This window comes from Pyrus communis, chromosome 16 (genome assembly GCF_041283825.1).
Source record: "Pyrus communis isolate YQ-2024b chromosome 16, ASM4128382v1, whole genome shotgun sequence".
NCBI classification, from domain to species: domain Eukaryota; kingdom Viridiplantae; phylum Streptophyta; class Magnoliopsida; order Rosales; family Rosaceae; genus Pyrus; species Pyrus communis.
In genome coordinates this window covers 24,249,200-24,269,853 of record NC_142580.1, presented here as the reverse complement: position 1 = coordinate 24,269,853, position 20,654 = coordinate 24,249,200, and the positions used below count along the sequence as shown (strand labels likewise).

The 20,654-nt window shown below is 36.0% G+C and overlaps 2 pseudogenes; one reads left to right on the top strand and one right to left on the bottom strand.

Annotated features, from left to right (window-relative positions):
• Positions 1 to 530: 530 nt before the first annotated feature.
• LOC137732853 (beta-amyrin 28-monooxygenase-like) lies at positions 531 to 9,417 on the bottom strand (annotated as a pseudogene).
• Positions 9,418 to 13,487: 4,070 nt separating this feature from the next.
• Positions 13,488 to 14,971, top strand: LOC137732852 (uncharacterized; annotated as a pseudogene).
• The last annotated feature ends 5,683 nt before the right edge of the window (positions 14,972 to 20,654 follow it).

Sequence of the window (20,654 nt, the reverse complement as noted above, 5' to 3'; positions counted from 1 at the left end):
TAGATGTTGACTATGATTTCTCCAATCTCCCTTGCCCATGGCAAGTAGATAAGATAAGAGAATTAAAGATAAGATTAATAACTAATTCCTATCTTCAAGTTTTTCTTATATATATACTTATTTGAATTATAACACGTGGTGTATTTGCTCATGTTTCAAGACAAGATCTTCAAGTGGCCACGTACATGTCTAGATTTGGTTACAAAAGAAGCAATTGCTTTAAAAAAAATAAGGGCATATAGTGAACACGAAGAACGAATACAATAACCCATAAATAACAAAGAAAAAACAGTGGCCACTTAGTATTATGGTGTAGTGGTATTCCTCTTCACTTGTAAGTGCGAGATCTTAGGTTCGATTCTGTTCAAAATCAAATTTGAACCACATTATTATGGCTAGACCAAAAGCTTAGCCCATTCCTTCTCTCCCATAGTGTAGACAATATCGTTTATTCAAAAAAAAAAAAAAAATACAAATTAAGCCTTGTTTGATGGTTTTTTTCGGTTTTAAGTACAAGCGTAGCTAGAAAATTAAGGTGCGGCGGTCTTAGGATGAGGAAAAAGGCAAACGGGAAGTTCCTTGGCGGGCATGGGCATTGGGTCAACTACGATCTGCTCGTTGGGAAGAACTTTCTCCCATTTGAACCTCTTCACCAAGTTGTGCATGAACACTAGGATTTCCAATCGGGCGTACTCTTTGCCGGGGCACATCCTAGGACCTCCTCCAAAGGGCACAAACGTGTATGCTGCCGGGCCATTTCCTTTAAACCTTGTATGGTCGAATTTGAATGGTTCTGGGAAGTAACCTGCGTTCTTGTTTGTCGAGTTTGTGCTCCAATATAACTGCAATACGCCATACAAAATTAAATATTAAATTTCAGTTCAAATCTCACGGACAACACTTGTTGAATAAGAAAAGAAAAAAAATATTATACATGCATAACTTCCAGCCCTTTTGAATGGTGAAACCATTGAAGACAAAGTCAGACAAGGCTTCCCTGAAAGCTACGTTCCATGAGTATTTCATCTTATGTAGGTCATCCCAGTTCAGCAACTCCCCTGGGGATTTTGTGCTTAGGATCTCCATTTGCTCTGTTCATTATATTAATTAATTGATATTATCATCCTTTGTAGTCAGTGGCAGATAAAATCCAATGAAAACACTAATATTAGTAGTTATTGAAACTAACAAGGGTAAATAGGTAATTGCCGGAGGCGACTATTAAATTTTCACCTTATAAGAAATAAACCAATTTAATAATGAATGATCGTACATTTCTTAGATACCAAGAGACCTAGATAACACTTTTGATATGTGGTAATGATAGATTAATTACGTAATATATTGGTTAATCTACTAAAGTGTATAGGTTAATCTATTAAAGTATGCTTAGTCAATTATAGATCCCCATGTGCTAACAACAAAATAATGTATCAGAAAATATATAACATAAAGGCTGGTGACTTGAATGTACAATATTTAGCGTAGGGTTTGTCAGCTAAATCTCAATTTTAACCTGCAGGCCTTAATAATTATTAATTTATTAGGTAAAAAAGTATCTTCATTACCCCACAAAGAAAGAAAAAAAAACCTAATTAGATAGGGTTAGGGGGTTAATTAATAATTACCCTTGCAGACTTCGTCATAAATGTGAGGAAGGATAAATTTTTCCACGGTCTGGGCTCATTAGCTGATCTGGAGTTCCACCTATAATGACTTGACATCTGTAAACATTTTTACAGAACATGCCGTTTAAGAATTAAAAAATAAAACATATTGGGGTTTGGGCCCCACTAGTCTCTTCTTCCTATCTCCCTTATTCGGGAAAGGCCTTTTCATCTCTACAGCACTGGCCTTCTCTCTTCCCTCTCCATCGCCATCTCTATGCAAATTGGCAACCAAGCAATCTCTGACCAAAGCTTCACCACCACCTGCATCCGAACGTCTGCTACTGCCATCACCAAGAAAACGCACTCGATGTTTATGCCCTCCACCCAACAACCACATGATGCCCACCACTATGAACACCCACCCGAAACTACAGTCTTTATCACCCAACTGAAATATGAATTTGATACCATCTTCTTCTTCTATAGTTTTTCCCAACTGAAATATGATTTTAAAAGAGTCGGCATAATTTTTGAAATTAATTGTTGATTTATAATTTTGAATAATGTAAATGCAAAAATCTTGAATGTTTTTGTCGAAGATTGCTTGGTTGCCAGGGTGCATGGAGACGGCAAAGGGAAAGGAAGAGAGAAGGTTGGCCAATGTTCAATTGATAAAAAGCCTATCAGTTTCTCGAAGAAGGGAATAGGAAGGAGTGGGTCCAAACCCTAATATGTTTTATTTTTTATATCTTTAAACAGTGGGTTGGTTTTAAAATGTGTATAGGTGTCAATTTAAGGTTTGGTGGAACTTCAGTCAGCTAACTAATGAGCCCGGAACTTTGGAAAAATTTTCGTGAGGAAGGTCGGCAAGATACTTGACAACAAAATTGCTGGTAGCGCTGGCGGTGTCATGGCCACCGATCAGCTGCCCCAAAATCTTATCGGCGATATCGTGTTCCTTCAAGTGACTTCTGTGCTCGTCGCACAATATCAACATGTGACACAATATGTCTTGCGTCGGCGACGCTTTGCCCTCCGCCAAGTCTATCTTCCTCTGCTTGATGATCTTCGTCAGCTCCTCCCTGATGAAGTTTGACGCCTTGATCGCTTTGTGAAACGGAGTCCCCGGGAAATCCAGAGGGATCGATATGATTCCCAAGGCTAAAACTGCGAACGGATCACCTAGCTTGGCGATCTCAACCGAGTCCTCCAGGCTCACAAATGACCGTGCAGCAAGCCGAAAGGTGTAGCTGTTTGTTGAAACATATAGATATAACATATCCATATGTGATCAGAATTAATATATAGTGGTACATTATGTATGTTAACACAAATCGCTTTTCTAATAGTAAAATAGTAGACGGGAACTTACTTCTTGGCAAGGGCAAAACTTCAACTTGCTTCTTCTTTTCCCAACCGTCAGCGAAGTGGCGTTGGGCGACGGTGTCCATGATGCCGATGTATCGCTGGAGAGCTTGGGCAAAACCTCAACTTCCTTCTTCTTTTCTCATCTTCTTGGCCTCCTCCTCGGAGGAAGTCTCCATAGAAGCAAAGCCGGTCCTGAGATTTCAAGGACCATGTGCAAAAGTGAATTGGAGGCCCTAAAAAGTACTAAGAATTTAATTTTTTTGTTCAAAATAATAATTTTAGTTTTCAATTGAGCTTCTATAAATTCTAATAGCACAAACAAATTTAACAAATCAACAAATGGAAAGGTGGTGTATTGTTTTTCTTTAACTATTTAGAGGGTTAGGGTTCGAATTTTCATGTTATTGTGTGGAATTTTTATATTATTTTGTGGAAATTTATGCATTTAATAAAAATATAAACCGATAGCAAAAACAAATTTAACAAATCAACAAATGGAAAGATGGTGTATTGTTTTTCCTTAACTATTTAGAGGGTCAGGTTCAAATTTTCATGTAGAATTTTTATATTATTTTGTGGAAGCTTATGCATTTAATAAAAATATAACAAATCAACAAATGGAAATGTGGTGTCTTGTTTTTCCTTAACTATTTAGAGGGTCAGGGTTCGAATTTTCATGTTATTATGTGGAATTTTTATATTATTTTGTGAAAGCTTATGCATTTAATAAAAATATAAACTGCAAAAATGGTGGAGATGAGTTTCGAACCCATCCCCTAAGCCAATGTAAAGAAGTAATAATTCCACTTGTACTAAAGACTCAAGTTTGTAATATTCTACACATACTACTATATATACGTAAATGCATGCAAAATTGAAAAATTGAGGGCCCTTCCGATTTAGGGGGCCTATGCGGTAGCACCACTTGCACCCCCTCAGCGCCAGCCCTGCAGAGAAGAAGGGAAGAGCTTGTTCACGGAGCTGGGCCACCATCCAGCGACGAGCTTGTTCTCGTTAGAGAATAAAAACTTGTTGTAGGCTGCACCGCAGAAGATGGCGGCCTTCTCGCCGATAAGGGAGGTCTTGAACACTTTGGAGGAGTATTTGGTCATGAGGTCGAAGATGAACTTGCCCGGGTGACCTTTCCATCCTGTGGCTAGGAACTGGAAGGTCTCGCCGATGACTAGGTAGCTTTGCCAGGCGGCAGGTTGGTGCCGACGAATTGCGCTTTGTGCTAGTAAAAGAGCACGGAGAGAGAGAGAGTGAAGAAGGAGACAAACCCTAAGAGGAAGGTCAGATAGAAGTACTGTGCTCCGTTTTGTTGTTGTTTAAGAAGTGAGGAACCTGCCTTGAGTTTGTTTGTTTGATTGATGGAGCTGGATGTGTTGTGGCCCGTTTATATAGGTAGATTTCTTGTAATGTGGGAATTGGGTGGAGAGAGAGAGAGAAACAGAGAGAGGGAGTGGCTATATCAAAGTCAAATTAAGCTGGCTCTTACATATCGAATCATGTTCTGGTGTAGAAAATTTTCATTATGCCGGGAATATGAGTGATACACTATATGTCAATACATAAATGAGGAAAGTTTTATTTTCTAAGTTGTTAATTTTTTAATACAAGTATTTTATCACTTGCATAGTAATACATGATGCACCATTCCGTATTCCGAATACATTGAAAAATTTCTGAATTTGGTGAGATAGCTAAAAGGCATATTTGGGCATGATGATGAATGTGAAGTTACACTTCGAATATTGTTATTATTATTATTATTATTATTATTATTATTATTATTATTTTATTTTGTTATTTGCCAACTGGAACAAAAACAGTCCAGTCTCAATTGCACACCTATATCCGTGTGTATAATGTTCCTAATTTTTTAACCATAAAAAAAAAAGAATCCTAATTTAATATGTCAACACGTTTTATCCTTTATTCTATCAATTTTCTTTTGATATAACAAACAAGCAAGAGAATCAATATATGTATGCATGTCAGGGCTGTTGTTTCATGCATGTCTGGGAGATTTCACAACTGTACCAACCTTTTGGCTTATATTGTGGTGGTTGGTAGCGAGTATGGCTAATATGATATTTTTTTTGAGAGCATTTTTGAACCTTTATACAAACTGGCATGGTGTGAATAACTTAAATAAGTGCAATGATAACAATATAACATTCTTCTGAGACATCATTCTCTAGAGATCAAATATGATAAGTACTTACATGAGATGTAAATGAGTAAGTGCATTTTTTCATTATTATTAAAGCAGGCCAATATGATATTCTTCTGAGGTGGACTTGGTAATAGTGAGTCTCCCATACCTTATAAAGAGTGTCCTCCAAAACTCTTGAATTCCTTTGGGGGATATGAAATTTGTCAAAAGAGTGGGTGATGCTATTTGATTAAAGACCGGATCAAATGGCCTTAAAATCAATCAATTTATATTCGTTATGTATTTGTTTACCAATAAATTTGCAAACGCTCCAAAACTTGACAAAAAAAGCCGAAGACTTTAGTGTCCGTACTTGGTATCACAATCCCATAGATTGTCTTGAATGGATTGTATATGTACCTAAATAGTCTCACTCCTACAATCTTCCTATTGATAATGTATCATTGGCAGAACATGTTAGATAAGTCTATCATAAAAAGGACAACACAAACAACATGTTCCTATTCCTTTGTTGAATTGTTGACCCTAAAAACTATCAAGCCTACGTGGGATGTAGGTCGGGTAACTAATAAGCTAACTACGTATTTCGGTTTTGTGCGGGGCGTGCCAACTCGTCGGCTGGGGAGTAAAATATGTTAATGTGGTGTTAAGTGCGTTGCTGACTTCTTGATCTTGCGACTACGTCCGAGGAAGGAACACGTCTAGGCCTTTGAGTTCTAGAGCCTGAAGACAAGGTTGCTAGTTCTGTAAAGTTCAATATCAAATTCGGCTGTCAATGTACCGAATGTAGTAACCTGGTAACACCTCACCTCACCGAGAAGGCTGATGAGATGACCTCTACCAACAAGGACTCAGAAATCCTTGTTGACTAAGACTTGGATACATAACTAGTCGGTTTCTCGAAGCAGTGCTATTTATCCAAACTGAAGGTGCTTCTTCATCGGCTGATTCTACAGCTCCAATACTGTTTATCCAAACTAAAGATGTTGCCGGTTGCTTTCATAGTGCTGTTTATTCAAGCTGAAGATGTGTCGGCGGGAAGAAAGAGGGAGAGGAAAAAAATCTTAGGGTTGTTGAGAAGCTTTGCGCAGGGCAATTTGTGTGTTGATTTAAAGGAACTTTTGTTATTTGCAACTTTGAATTTATAGTAAGTCTCCTTGATCGCCAATCCAATAGAGACCTTTTCCGAATATACTCCCAAAAACAATATCAAAATAACTGATATTATCTTTAATATATTTCGGCAAAAATCTCCCTACTCTACTTATGCATATAGACTTTTACAAGAGGAACAACAGGCGTCCTTTTGAAATCTCGAAGTACCCTTTCACACAGCATGCATATTGTGATCCCATCATCAATTCTTATCACTTCAAACTCATTTGACAACACCCATCACCATGCAAAAAAGGGCCAGCCTACCTAGGCTTCTTATCTCATCATTATCCAAGGCAATCAAATCCTAGACTTATCACATCATCACCAAAAGCCTAGCCTATATAGGCTTGTTCATGATCTATCTATGCATGCATTAATCTCATGAAATTAATCATTTTGTAGTTGTATTACCGCTAGACACTATTAGCAAAACCTCAATCATTCCAATCCATACGCCCATATGCCGAATATGCCAGACCATTCTGAACCGTACTGTTTGCTTTTAAGTTGGAGATATGATTTGCATCTCATTGCATCCCATTTATCTTGTACAAGATAATTCATTATATATATATATAATATTATGATAAAAAATCATAATATTATCCTTTAATAATAACAAAATTATCTTCACTTTTTATCCGATAGTGTGGAGCTATGCTTACTCAACGGTCTTGATTGCACGGGTCGATAGTGCAAATTTGGGCCCAAACATGAATGAACAAAGGAACTTGAGAAGATTACCACAAAGACATGGATACTTTAAGTGCCATAATTCTTTACTTACAGATCGTTGTATGAAGAAATAAAAGTTGCTTTGAACAACTCTTAGTTAACACAAACACTAGTGCTTTTTTCTTTGTTAAATGAACAAAGAACTTGAGAAGTAGGCACAACGGCATGGAGACTTTATGTGCCATGATTCTTCACTTACAAATTGTTGTGTGAAGAAATGAGAATTTCCTTGAAGAACTCTTGAAAGGTTGTAATCTTGTGTAGAACAAGATGGTTGTTTGACAAAAATAATTCATCAATATGGACTTATGATGATTTTGAATCATTGAGAGTTGTAAGTGTAAACCATTTCACTAGATGAAAATTAGGTTCGAACTTCACCTTTGTATCCCTATCCAAATGGTTCGCTAAGTTTATTTTTGTCTATTCCTGTAGAAGCTGCAAAAACAACCTAAGCTCAAATAAACCCAATTTCAACCTTTATCGAGGTAGTGGAATCGGATATCATTATGTCATCATGTAGTCTTGCACCATTTTAATCCACTTCCTTTTTGGCTTTGCTATAAGTGCATCTCTTATTGAGTCAGTTTTTCTGTACAATTTGTTATTTCAACTCCACGTCCATGTGATGTGATATTATCTATTTTGCCTCTTGAAAATGTAACTACAAATGGGCCATTAAACAAGTGAGAGATCATTTTTGATGAAAACTACGAGAAATATGTTCAACCAATCAGCAAAGTGTAAAAGCTTAGTTTAGTTTTTTTCCCTAATAATATTTTGTTTAATGCTTTGACTATTGTCTATACGAAGTCTTGAATTTGATGATGAATTGACGGAAGACTGAAGAAGTTAGAAGGGCAGGTTTTATCAGGCCCATGGGAATATGTACCAGCACAAGGATGTGCCAACATGAGTCATTTCGTGCTATATTTTTACTCCTACAACTATCAGTAGTTGTTGTTGCATTAGTTGATTTTTAGGGAAACAGATTTGTTCTTGAGCTATCGTTCAATAATTGTCCTAACTAAAATTGGATAACATTTATTTGATTGCATTCTTTTGGTTAAATTTTGCAATTCGGTTTGTTTTAAGTTTCATACACTTCGCGGTTTATTCATTTAAATGTTATCATAATTTTAGTACTTAGCAGATTAATTTTGTCTCACCATGTGCATGCTTTGAGTATGCAGTGTGCTTATCATGTGCATGTGTTGAGCATTTCGTAAATTCGCTACTCGGTTATTTCAAAGTGTTATTTTTGTACATCTAAAATGTGCATACTATGAGCATAATGTGAGCATGGTGTGTACATGCTATGTGCATGTTATGTGCATTTTATGAGCATTGCTTGATCATGTTTTGCGCTTTAAAAAAGGTCAAATTTGGTTTGTACTCAATTATTTTAGTCTAATTTTAAACTAACACGATTAACAACATAAAATCACATGCTGTAAGATTTGAACTTATGACATCGGGCTTTGGAGAAAGCAAACATTGTTAATGTTAACAAAAACTTGTCCCTTTTCCATTCATTAACAAAAAGCACATTAGAACTTAATTTGAAGAAAAGTATAGGAAATCAAGAAAATTTAGTCCCTATTAGAACCATTTAACATAACACAAGAAAGTGTTCATTTCTTGGTGCCATCTGTACGAATTGCAGGTATTGAATTTGTCGTGGTGGCAGTAATCCCAATGGGATTGGAGTGTGAATAGACCCTATGCACTTCCAAGGTCGGTGCATGGTTTAACGGCATCATTGTCCTTGTGCAGTTTTATTACTCTTTCTCTAACATCCCTGTCCATCCAAATTAAGTGTAAAGATCGACGAGCTTTTTCCCTACATTGCATTTACCGTCACCAATTTCTGACAGTTCAGAGAATGCAAAAGCTCAAGCCCTTTCGGTTTTTCATCCCCCCTTGGCAAACCATGAACACATCGTAGATGTATGTCGATGGTTGATGACCCTTGGAGGTCGGCATTTGAAAATACTCAATTCCAAGTTCAGGATTTTATTTTTGGAAGTAGCATTCCATGGCTTAGGTGTAGAGTGCCTCGAAATTGTTGCACTTCTTGCACCATTTGAAGAACCTGGATAGTTATTCATTTATGCTATATGAACTTAGCGGGTTTACCCTTTCAAATGTCCAAATGTTGATTTCTTCGAAGATGCGATTGTGTTGCCCCATATGATTGAACTTCTTGCACACCATTTTGGCTAAACTGAGGTCATGAAATGACTGGGAAGCTACCTTCGTCAGTATTTCTTGAAGAAGCTCATCCGGAAGTGCTTCTATGAAACTTGGGGTTGTTGTGCCTTGATCAATCGCTTTGGTTTTCTTCATACTTGTCCCTTTCTTCATCGTTCTACAACTCGATGAGGTGTTTTGTGCTTTGAGAATCATGAATAAATACACCACCTCTCATGTAATACAAATGTCATCCATGCACAATAACCAAATGAATTAATTAAAATTCACCCAAGCAAGACAAGTGCATATTGTGTATAGACGTTGACTATTATTTCTACTTTTTTTATTCCTTAGAGAAACCAATAACCCTCTTTTCATAATTAGCACAACCCTAGAGAAACCAACCCAACCACCAAACCTATCACACTCATCCTTGACTATTATTTGTACTTTTTTGATTCCTTGACAAGATAAGTGCAGATGTTGTGCAGGTCTTGTGCATGACATAAACATGTCCCAAAAGTCCCTTTTCAAATTACTATATACACATACATGCACACAATATGCATATTATATGTCCGTCATACACATGGCATGCTCATAATACGTACATTTTGTCCAGAAATTCTTAATTAAATAATTATCAAGAAACTAGGGGTTCATATTGGAGTATGTACGTATATGTGAAATTAGGCCTTTCAAATTCTCAGTCTTGTCATATAAATAGGGTTTAATTTTAACAAAATAAAAATAAGAGTGGCTCATCATGACCACAAAGTGGCACAATAACCAAAAGAAATAATTTTAAAAACCAAACCATGCAAGCACACCATTAGTTAGGATTGCCCCCTAAACCCTACCATTGGGTTTACCAAAATTTGACATGCACATTATATGCACATCATTCATGTGATACACGTTGTATGCACAACATATACACATGATACATACAATTTCTCCACAATTTCCACCTAGGGAATCTCTTAAACACTTGGTGCCAAAATGACTCCATAGAGACTTAGTGATAAGACAAGGTAGATTATAGGGTTAGTGATAAGACAAGGTAGATATTGGGTCTTAATAAGTGGATGAGATTCGATTTCGAAACTTGCATGGTAATGATGACACATTGAGTGTCGTCTATTCCTATCATAAATTGATGGTTTTTTGCAATGACGGCTTCTTTTTGTAAGGTTCTTGATGGTTTTTGTCAACAAATGAAAAATAGAAAGGCCATATAATTAGGAAGTAAATTAGTACATTAGAAAAGCTGAGGAAATGAAAACTTTGTGTTGCAATTTAAACGCAACTATTACAACAAAATGAAACCAAAATAAAGTCTACCTATCTTTAACACAATTTATCACAAAAAATATTAACTTCTTGATGCCATTTGCAGGAATTACAGTTGTTGAAATTTTCATGGTCAAAGAAATCCCAATGCTACCGGATTATGAAAGGACCTTGTGGACTTCCACAATTGCTGCATGCTTGCATGGTAGTATTGTGATCATGAAATTGTAGAATGTCACTTATCACTTCCCTGTCCACCCAAAGACTCGACAAAGACCAGAGAACTATCTCTCGATATTCCATTACGCTCAACTGTCCTGGTTTAGGAGGATTGAGAGAATATAGAAGCTCAAGGCATTCATGCTTCGAATCCCCCCGTAGTACACCAAGATGACATTGTAGACGTATGTTGCTACTTCATGACCATTTGAGATCGTCATCTTCATACCCTCAATTCTGGCTTCTTTCGTATTGTCTTGGAAGAAGTATGTTATCCCTAGCATGTACAAGGCATTGGAATTGTCACGCTCTTTGCACCGTTTCAAGAACTGGGAGACATCTTCCTTATTGGTCCATGAAGTAAGGGGGTTGAAACTTTCAAATTCCCTAATGTTGATGTATTCAAATATGCAGTCGTCTTAGCCGACTTCGTTGAACTTCTTGCACAACATATTTGCTAAAAATAGGTATTTAAAAGACTAGGAAGTAACCTTTGTAAGTTTTTGGAGAAGAAGTTCGTTGGGAAGATATTGTATGGGCATTGAGGTGGTTTTGACTTTCTTCATCTTTTGGACAAGAACTTGTGCCTTATGGGTTGAAGAACCTGGGATTTTGACTTTGTGTGGGCATAGAGGTGGTTTGGTTTCAAGAAATTGTGGTTTTCAAATAAAACACAAACCCTTAAGAAGACAACTTAAATAGATGGTTTGTATCTTTTGGACAATAAGGGGATGAGATATGACGATTTGCAATAAAATCAGGCAATTGGAAAGGAACGGTTTTGACGTGAATCTTTTTTGGTGAAGTTACATCTTTTTCCGTTCAAATACCCAATGGCAGAGCTACAGTGGGCTTAGTGGGGGGAGGATGCCCCCACTGAGAATTTTTAAAATTTTTAAAAAATTGTATGCATTCCAATTCCCTATGAGTAACACTAGTTGAATAACTTAAAAATTGTCTTTTCTAATCAAATTGATACGGTTCTGCTGCGCAGAGCTGGGTCATATTTTATATCTTTTTAAATCCAAGCCAAAACGACATCGTTTTGGTCCTGGTAAAAAAAAATAGTAAACGAAATGGCATCGTTTCGTATATGTTTCAAAAAAAAAAAGTATGTAGTCCCCCCCCCCCCCCCCCCCGCCACCACCAATTCTATCTCTGTTCCTTTTTTTTTTTTTTTTTGCCTTTGCCAATCAGAGAGCAGCGTGGTGCAAAGGTATTGTTCCCAGCCAGTCCAGTGCAGCCACTCTCTAGCCGGCATATATATTAGGTAAATTTTTTAATTCCTAAATCTATAATCCCTATCCATAATTAATTATTTAAGACAATTTTTTGTTTAATTGGTATAGAATCATATGGTAATGCACAACTATGGTTATTGGTTATTGATATGAATTCTATGATTATTGATGAATGAAATTATTGTTTAGGGTAAAAATTATGAAATTATTGTTTCGTATATGAATTCTATGATTATTGATGAATGAAATTATGAATTCTATGAATATGGGTATACATTTATTCATATGACGAATTGAATTAAATTTTTATTTGTTGAATAATTTGAATGCTTATTGGTATTGGTTAATTGAATTGTTGGTTGGATTAGTTATTAGGCATATTAGTATAGTCTACTCTAGGATTAAGAGTCTAAGAATTTTATTGGTTGGATTTGTCTTACACAACTGCACAAGGTATTTTATGATATGATATTACTTTATTAATTCGTTTTTGGCATTACAATTTAAAATTTAGCTTTCTAATTTTGAGATTTTTATTCTATAAATTCTACAAATCACGTATGAACCTTATATCTTATTGGTATCAATATGATTGACTTTGTAGACTGGAACATCATGGAGGGGTTTTTCAAAAAAAATACAACGTCGCCATCCCCAGTTATTGAAAAAATAATGATACTCGGGAACAAGATAGTACAACATTTATTTTATCAAATCTTCAATTAGATCCTGGTAAGTGAATTCAAATTTTGGATTACAATCCTAATATTCGAGATCAAGTACAAAGAGTTTATGTGCTAGCTGATCCTCAACAACCTAAAACCCATAATTTTCCTTACAAGAAATATGGAGACACATGAAGACGATTCAACCTTGCTTGGTTTGATGATTTTCCTACTTGGTTGGAATATACTGTAGAAAAAGATGTTGCCTTTTGTCTGTGTTGCTACCTTTTTAAACCAAACATTGGAGAACAAGCAAGTGGTGATTTCTTTGTTAGTGAAGGATTTTCTAACTGGCAGAAGAAAGAAAGACTTCTAACTCATACTAGAGGCATCAATAGTGCATACAATCAAAGTAATTTTGAATCTTTAAGAAGTCAAAAGCAACATATCCAATCTTTTTTTCTCTAAAACTCATGATGAAGCTCAAATTCAATATAGAGCTTGGTTGAATGCATCAATCGATTGTTGTTGATTTCTTTTGAGACAAGGGCTTGCATTTCATGGTAATGATGAATCTGAACATTCCAGCAACTATGGAAACTTTCTTGAGCTTCTACAATTTCTTGCTGACCACAATGAGGATGTGAAAGTCGTTACTTTGAAAAATGCTCCAGAGAATTACAAATTGACATCACTAGATATTCAAAAAGACATTGTAAATGCTTGTGCAACTGAGACCATCAAGGCTATTATTAAAGACATTGGCACTTTGTTGTTCTCTATTTTGATTGATGAATCTTGCGACGTATCAACAAAGGAATAAATGGCTATTGTATTGAGTTATGTGGACAAGAATGGGCATGTCCTTGAGTGTTTTATTAGCATTGAGCATGTTATTAGTACCGCTGCTTTCTCACTCAAGGAAACCATTGATGAGGTATTTTCTAGGCATAAATTGAGCATGTCTAGGTTGTGTGGGCAAGGTTAAGATGGGGCCAGCAATATGCAAGGTGAGTTCAATGGTCTTAAAGCTCTTATTATGAAAGAAAATGGTTGTGCCTATTATATTCATTGCTTTGCACATCAACTTCAATTAGCTCTTGTAGATGTGGCAAAGAAGAACATCCAAATTGAGTCTCTTTTTATTATAGTTACTATTTTGGTAAATGTTGTTGGAGCTTCATCGAAGTGTTGTGATCTTCTTTGAGAGAAGCAATCTATTGCAATTATTGAAGCATTCAACAATGGTGAGTTTACAAGTGGGAAAGGCAAAAATCAAGAAACTACTTTGAAATGTGATGGAGAAAAACGTTGGGGTTCACACTTTGGTACTTTAGTAAGTATAATGACTATGTTTTGATCCATACTTGATGTACTTGAAGTAATAGCAGATGATGGAGTAAGCTCTCAATAAAGATGTGAAGCGAATAATTTATTGGATTCCATGCAATCATTTTATTTTGTGCTTAATCTACACTTGATGAAAGATATACTAGGAATAACCAATGAATTGCCACAAGCATTGCAAATGAAGGATCAGGATATTGTAAATGCCATGAAGTTGGTTGGAGTTTGTAAGCAAAGGTTGGAGATGATGAGGAAAAGTGGTTGGGGTTCATTACTTGGTGAAGTCTCTGAATTTCGTCTTAAACATGATATTGATGTGCCTAATATGGATGATATGTTTCTCTCCCAAAGGCGAGGGCAACGAAAAGCACAAGCAGTCACAAATATGCATCATTATTGTGATGAGATATTTTATGTTGTTTTGGATTGGCTGCTTCAAGAACTAAATAATCGTTTCAATGAGACCAACACTGAGTTACTTCTTTGTTTGGCACGTTTATGTCCAGCCGACTCCTTCTCTGCTTTTGATAGCCAAAAGCTATTGCGACTTGCCCAGTTTTATCCTAAGGACTTCTCAATGAATGAGCTGGTGATACTTAAGATTCAACTTGAGACTTACATTGTGGATATGCGGTCTAGCATTGAGTTCTTAGGTTTAAAAGAGATTGGAGATCTTGCAAAAAAAAAAAAAAAATGGTTCAATGCAAAAAACACAAGGTGTATTAGATGCTTTACTTGCTTGTGACATTAGCACTAACTCTTCCAATTGCTACTGCAACTGTTGAAAAAACATTTTCGGCCATGAAATTTCTGGAGAATCAATTGAGAAATCAGATGAGAGATCAATAGATGAATGATAACATGGTTATTTTTATAAAGAGAGAGAGATTTGATGGTATTGGTAATGATGTTGTCATGCAACGCTTTCAGAACATGAGAACGCGTCGAGGGATATTGTAAGGGAATGTTGTATGAAAAACTTTTCCGGATTAATATATAAGTATTGTGTTTAGTAAATTCTTGAGCTCTTTAATTATGACTTTGTTGCTTGAAGATGCCCCTATTCATAGAAATCTCTGGCTTCGTCCTTGCAAATACCCAACAATTGTATTCTTTACAATTAATTAATTAATTTATAAAATAAAAAGTTTTATTTTTCTTTACTAATTAATTAATCTATTTCACTACAATAATATGTATATTAGTACACCAAAGTTACGATGTACCTTCAGACATGGTTACACATATTGTGAAAACCATGTTTTTATTATCGTATTCCAATACAAATACATGATTGATAAGGTTAGTAATTCTAGAATAATGGTCAATTATTAAGTATATATACAAATCCATGTTAGTTATACATACAAAACCATGTTATCATAATCATATTTGAACACAAATACATGAATTATATGTACATGATATGCACATTGTATGCACAATATATGGACACTATTTTGCACATGTTATGCACACTATATGCACATGATATGTAAAAACTCGTTGACCAAGGAATTGCTTATGGGATTTGTAAGACACATTACGATGGTTAATTTTACTCAAATAGGAGAGATGGAGTTTTAAAGTATATACAAAGAATTAGTATTGAGTCTATTATATCATAAGAACAAAACTTGTTTACAAGCTTTAATAAAAAAAATTACTACATTAAATTAGAATAAAAAAGTAAAGTCATGACTCAAAACTATATAACTATGACATTTTCTTTGAACATAATTAGATCTAGGGATCCATTAGATCTTCTTCTAAATTGTATAGAACCAAAAGGGAATTGAATTTTATATGGTAAAGCATAAGGTTGGGTTTAGGAAAAAAACAAAAAAAAGATGTAAAAACAATCAAGTTGCAAACCCATGCCTTATTCAAACTACCAAACTATACTCACTAACTCACATGATGCTTAATATTGTTTATGGTAGCATACAATTGATAAATATTACAAAAATTGTAGAATAAGCCTGGACCAACCTTCCCATCCATGTGGCTCCTCCACTGATCAATATCCCTAACCTATATTATTGTATTTTATTTGGAAATGAGGTAGTAGGAGTTGATAGCTATATGTTGGAAATGAGGTTGGGGTGTGAGATTTGAAAACACTTTAACCTATATGTTGGAAATCAAGTAGTAGGAGGGAAAAAAAAGGAGTGCTAGGATTCCTACAACTTTTGTCGGTCACATGCAGCAAATTCTCATCACACAAACACTTTCAACACAATCCCTCTTACACCCAATGGGTTATCATCCACATCAATGATACATTTGTATAAATAGACTTCTCACACTTATGCCATAACTATTATCGCGATACCAAAAAAGCCATTCTAATTCTCAGATAGCCAAAATAATTCACAACACCAACATGTCCAAGTTTAGACATGAAATTGAGAGTTTTAACGTCGAGTTCAAGGCTAGTCCAGGCCTAGTATGGGTTGGGCGACCGTCCGGGGCCCAAAAAAATTGAGTGCACCAAATTATTAGGGTGATCTATTCATATATATTTTCATAACAGTATAAATTTTTGCAAGTTCATTGAATAACAAAGAATTTTAAGTAGAGCTAGTGGCTTTTGTTGTTTGAAATTAATGAGGAGGTTTTGGGTTCAAAACACCATGTATGTTTATTTACTTTTCAATTTTTACTAATTTTTGTTAATAAGACTATAAATTATAAAATTTGGCCAAGTGATTAAAAAGTTTGACCATAAGTGGTGGTTTAGTTGTTTAAAATTATCAAGGAGGGCTTGCTTTGAAACACTATGTGCTTGCTTTTACTTTCTAACTTTTCTGAATTTATTTTCATAAGAGTTCAAAGTTATAAAATTTGATTAAATGATCAAGAGGTTTAATCAAAAGCAATGGTTTTTGTTATTTAAAATTAACGAGAGATCATAAGTTCGAAATGCTGTATGCATGTTTATTCTTTTCATTTTTACAAATTTATATTTGGTTGTTAATTTCTTTTTAGTTACTAGCTAGTAGCTATGTGGGTTGGAGTTTTTAAACATTTGTTCCAATTCAAGTCTAACCTTCAACAAAGAGTAATGTGTAGACACAATTTTTAGACCAAATTTACAAATCATGTGGCGTGTCACCATTAGGTTTAATTTAATGTTCATTCATTACTTGTACATATCAATTAAAGACTAGAAAACATCATTATTTTTTTACTCCCACATTGACAAGGTTAGTATATAAGAAAAAACATGTCACGAATTATATAAAAACACTTTAAAAGTTTAGCTAGAAGGAAAACAAAACTAATCATCTATCTACTTGTAATGTCATATCTCGGCTCGGGCCCCCACCACATCCTGGGCTCAACTCCATCGTAGCACGATATTGTCTGTTTTGGGCCCTGGCCATGCCCTCACAATTTTGTTTATGGGAACTCATATGAGAACTTCCTAGTGTGTCACCCATCAATGGATTGCTCTCGCATGAACTTGCTTAACTTCAGAGTTCCTATGGAACCTAAAGCCAGTGAATTCCCAAAAGGCCTCGTGCTAGGTAGAGATGGGAATATACATATAAGGCTTACAAGATCCATTCCCCTGGGCGATGTGGGATGTTACAATCCACCCCCCTTAGGGGTTCGACGTCCTCGTCGGCAGACTTCCGGCCAAGGATTGGCTCTGATACCAAATTGTCATTTCCCGGCCTGGGCCCCACTATATTCCAGGCTCGACTCCACCGTAGCACGATATTATCCACTTTGGGCCCCGACCATGCCCTTACGTTTTTGTTTCTGGGAACTCACAAAAGAACTTCCCAATAGGTCACCTATCTTGGGAATGCTCTCGCGCGAACTTGCTTAACTTTGGAGTTCCTATGGAACTCGAAGCCAGTGAGTTCCCAAAAGGTATCGTGCTAGGTAGAGATGGGAATATACATATAAGACTTATAGGATCCACTCCCCTGGGCGATGTGGGATGTTACAATCCACCCCCCTTGGGGCCCGACGTCCTCGTCGGCACACTTCCGGCCAAGGATTGGCTCTGATACCAAATTGTCACATCCCGGCTCGGGCCCCACCACATCCCGAGATTGACTCCACCGTAGCACAATATAACACTTTGGGCCTCAGCCACACCCTCACGGTTTTGTTTCTAGGAACTTACATGAGAACTTCCCAATGGGTCACCCATCTTGGGAATGCTCTCGTGCGAACTAGCTTAACTTAGGAGTTCCAATGGAAACCAAAGCCAGTGAACTCCCAAAAGGCCTCGTGCTAGGTAGATATGTGAATATACATATAAGGCTTACAAGATCCACTCCCCTGGGCGATGTGGGATGTTACATGTAAGCTCGGGATTTTTTTGTTCCATTCTCTTGATATAAAATAAATTAGTTTTTCCGTATTTTTAAATTATTAAGTTTGAAGTGCTTTTATAAGTATAATTTTATCGCAGTCTTAAGTGTAAAAACAAATAATTTTTTTATATGAAGTTAGGGCACATTTTTGGTGTCGCCCCGAGCCTAAAAAAACTCAAGACTGGCCTTGCATAGAGTTCCACGGGTGGTACAATAGGGAACATCCTTCGCTTCCGAGGTTACCATAGGCAAATCCTACGTCATTGCTTAGCTTTGTTGACTCAAAGAAACCACTGGAAAAATAGATCAGGTCAATGGGAGACTCGATTATTAGATGGGCAGCACATTGTATTGGAGCCATAAGCTAATGAAGGTAGAAAAAGAGCTTGTAGACCTCAACGGTAAAGCCAACGAACCGCTCTACCGTACAAGCAAACAGAAAACGAAGGTTGACACGTCTCGAGAAATGATCCCATCCCTAAATTTTGAATTGTGGTAGAAGCGTCACGACCATATTGAGTCGTATGAGCGTTCTCGGGAAGGAAAGGTCAAAATGGAGGAGGAACACAACAAGAGGTTTGAGGATTTTTGTGAGGTAGCGAAGGGAAAGGAATCCCATGAACCACAGTAGGATTCTTTGACACAGAAGGAGGTTGAATCGTTTAATACAATTTGGTATCGGTGATCATTCGGTGAAGGTTATGCTTAGTAGTTATGGTAAACTTAATTTGAATGCTTAGATGTTAATCCATAGTTGTGCAATGTATTTGCTAACTATTATATGATAATAAATATTAGGACTATGTATCCTTTTTATCTTCAATGCCTACCATATCCTAAACTACGTTAATGCGAAGAGTATCAAATATGTAAATACGCACGATATACACTATGTGCACATGGTATTCACAAAATTGGAGATCATGCAATGAGTTACTTTTCACATTAATACGAAACTTTAACGGCAACCTATTGGTATAGTGATACAATTAAAACATAACTATTACATATACAGTTACATATATCAACCACCGCTTAACTGTGTATATGGAAAACATAATACTCGTTGTCGTTAATAACCATGCACACCACATGCACATTGTGGAAAAAAATTCACAAATTTCCGCAATTCAACACTTGAACCAGAAATTGTTCCATCCCAGTTTTGTAGCATGTCAAAAAGTAAAGTTCATTCCACAACCCATGGGCCCCAAAAAGAAACACAAAACGTAATTTAACTTCTAAGTATTAATTCACCTTACAAGCAATCCATTTATTCCATAAATCATTGATGTAGAAACTTGGAATTAAACACCCTACCTTACTGTGCTTGCCCAATCTTCAGTCATAGGAAAAAATGGGACTTTCTTGCCAAAATAGAAAATATGGTACAAACATCCTATCCTTAAGGATGGAACAATTTGTTGTGTTTGGTTATGGAAGAATAACACATATAGCTTACAAATCTGAGCTTAAACCCCAAAATCCTGACCTCGCTCTTCTCACCTCTCTCTCGACATCCTTGTGTTCGATATCAAAGGTATAAGGTTAACCCAAAACCCATCTCACTCTTCTAACCTCTCTCTACATCTCCCTCTCTCTTTGAAGTCAAGGCTCACACGTCTGAGCTCAACAAAAAAGCCCACAACTCACACCTCTCTCCACATCCATCTCTTTCAACCTAGAAAAATGACGTCATCACATGTGAATTTTTACTATTTATATGTGCGTATTTTTGTTATTTCAGTTTTGTAAAATGACGTTGTCGCCTGTGTTACTATTTATATGTGGGTATTTTAGTCATTTTAGTTTTGTAAAATAACATCATCACCTGTGAATTTTTACTATATGTGGGTATTTTTGTCATTTCAGTTATGTGCATGGTGTGCATAGTTTGTGTATGATAGATTTGTCCTATTTCATTCGTAAGATTAAAATATATCATTTTAGGCAATTTCCCTAAAAAATAAGCACGTTAATCAACAATAAAGTAATAATTCAATCATCAATAGCCAAATCACATGATTTACAAAATTTAATCTAAAACATTGGTCTCCTTAAAATCATCTTAATCAAAATATTAAACACATGTTTATAGGTATTGATTATTGGTGGTTGAATCCATCAAACGCACAAAACACACGAGTGCAAAATACAAAACACACGAGGGCATCTTACAATTATATATTATAAAACACACGAGCGCTTCTTACTATTATGTATTATTTCCTCCTCCCAAGGAAATTAGAAAATGACAAGAAGGAGAACGTTGCAGTTGTACGAAACAAAACCACCACCATCTGACC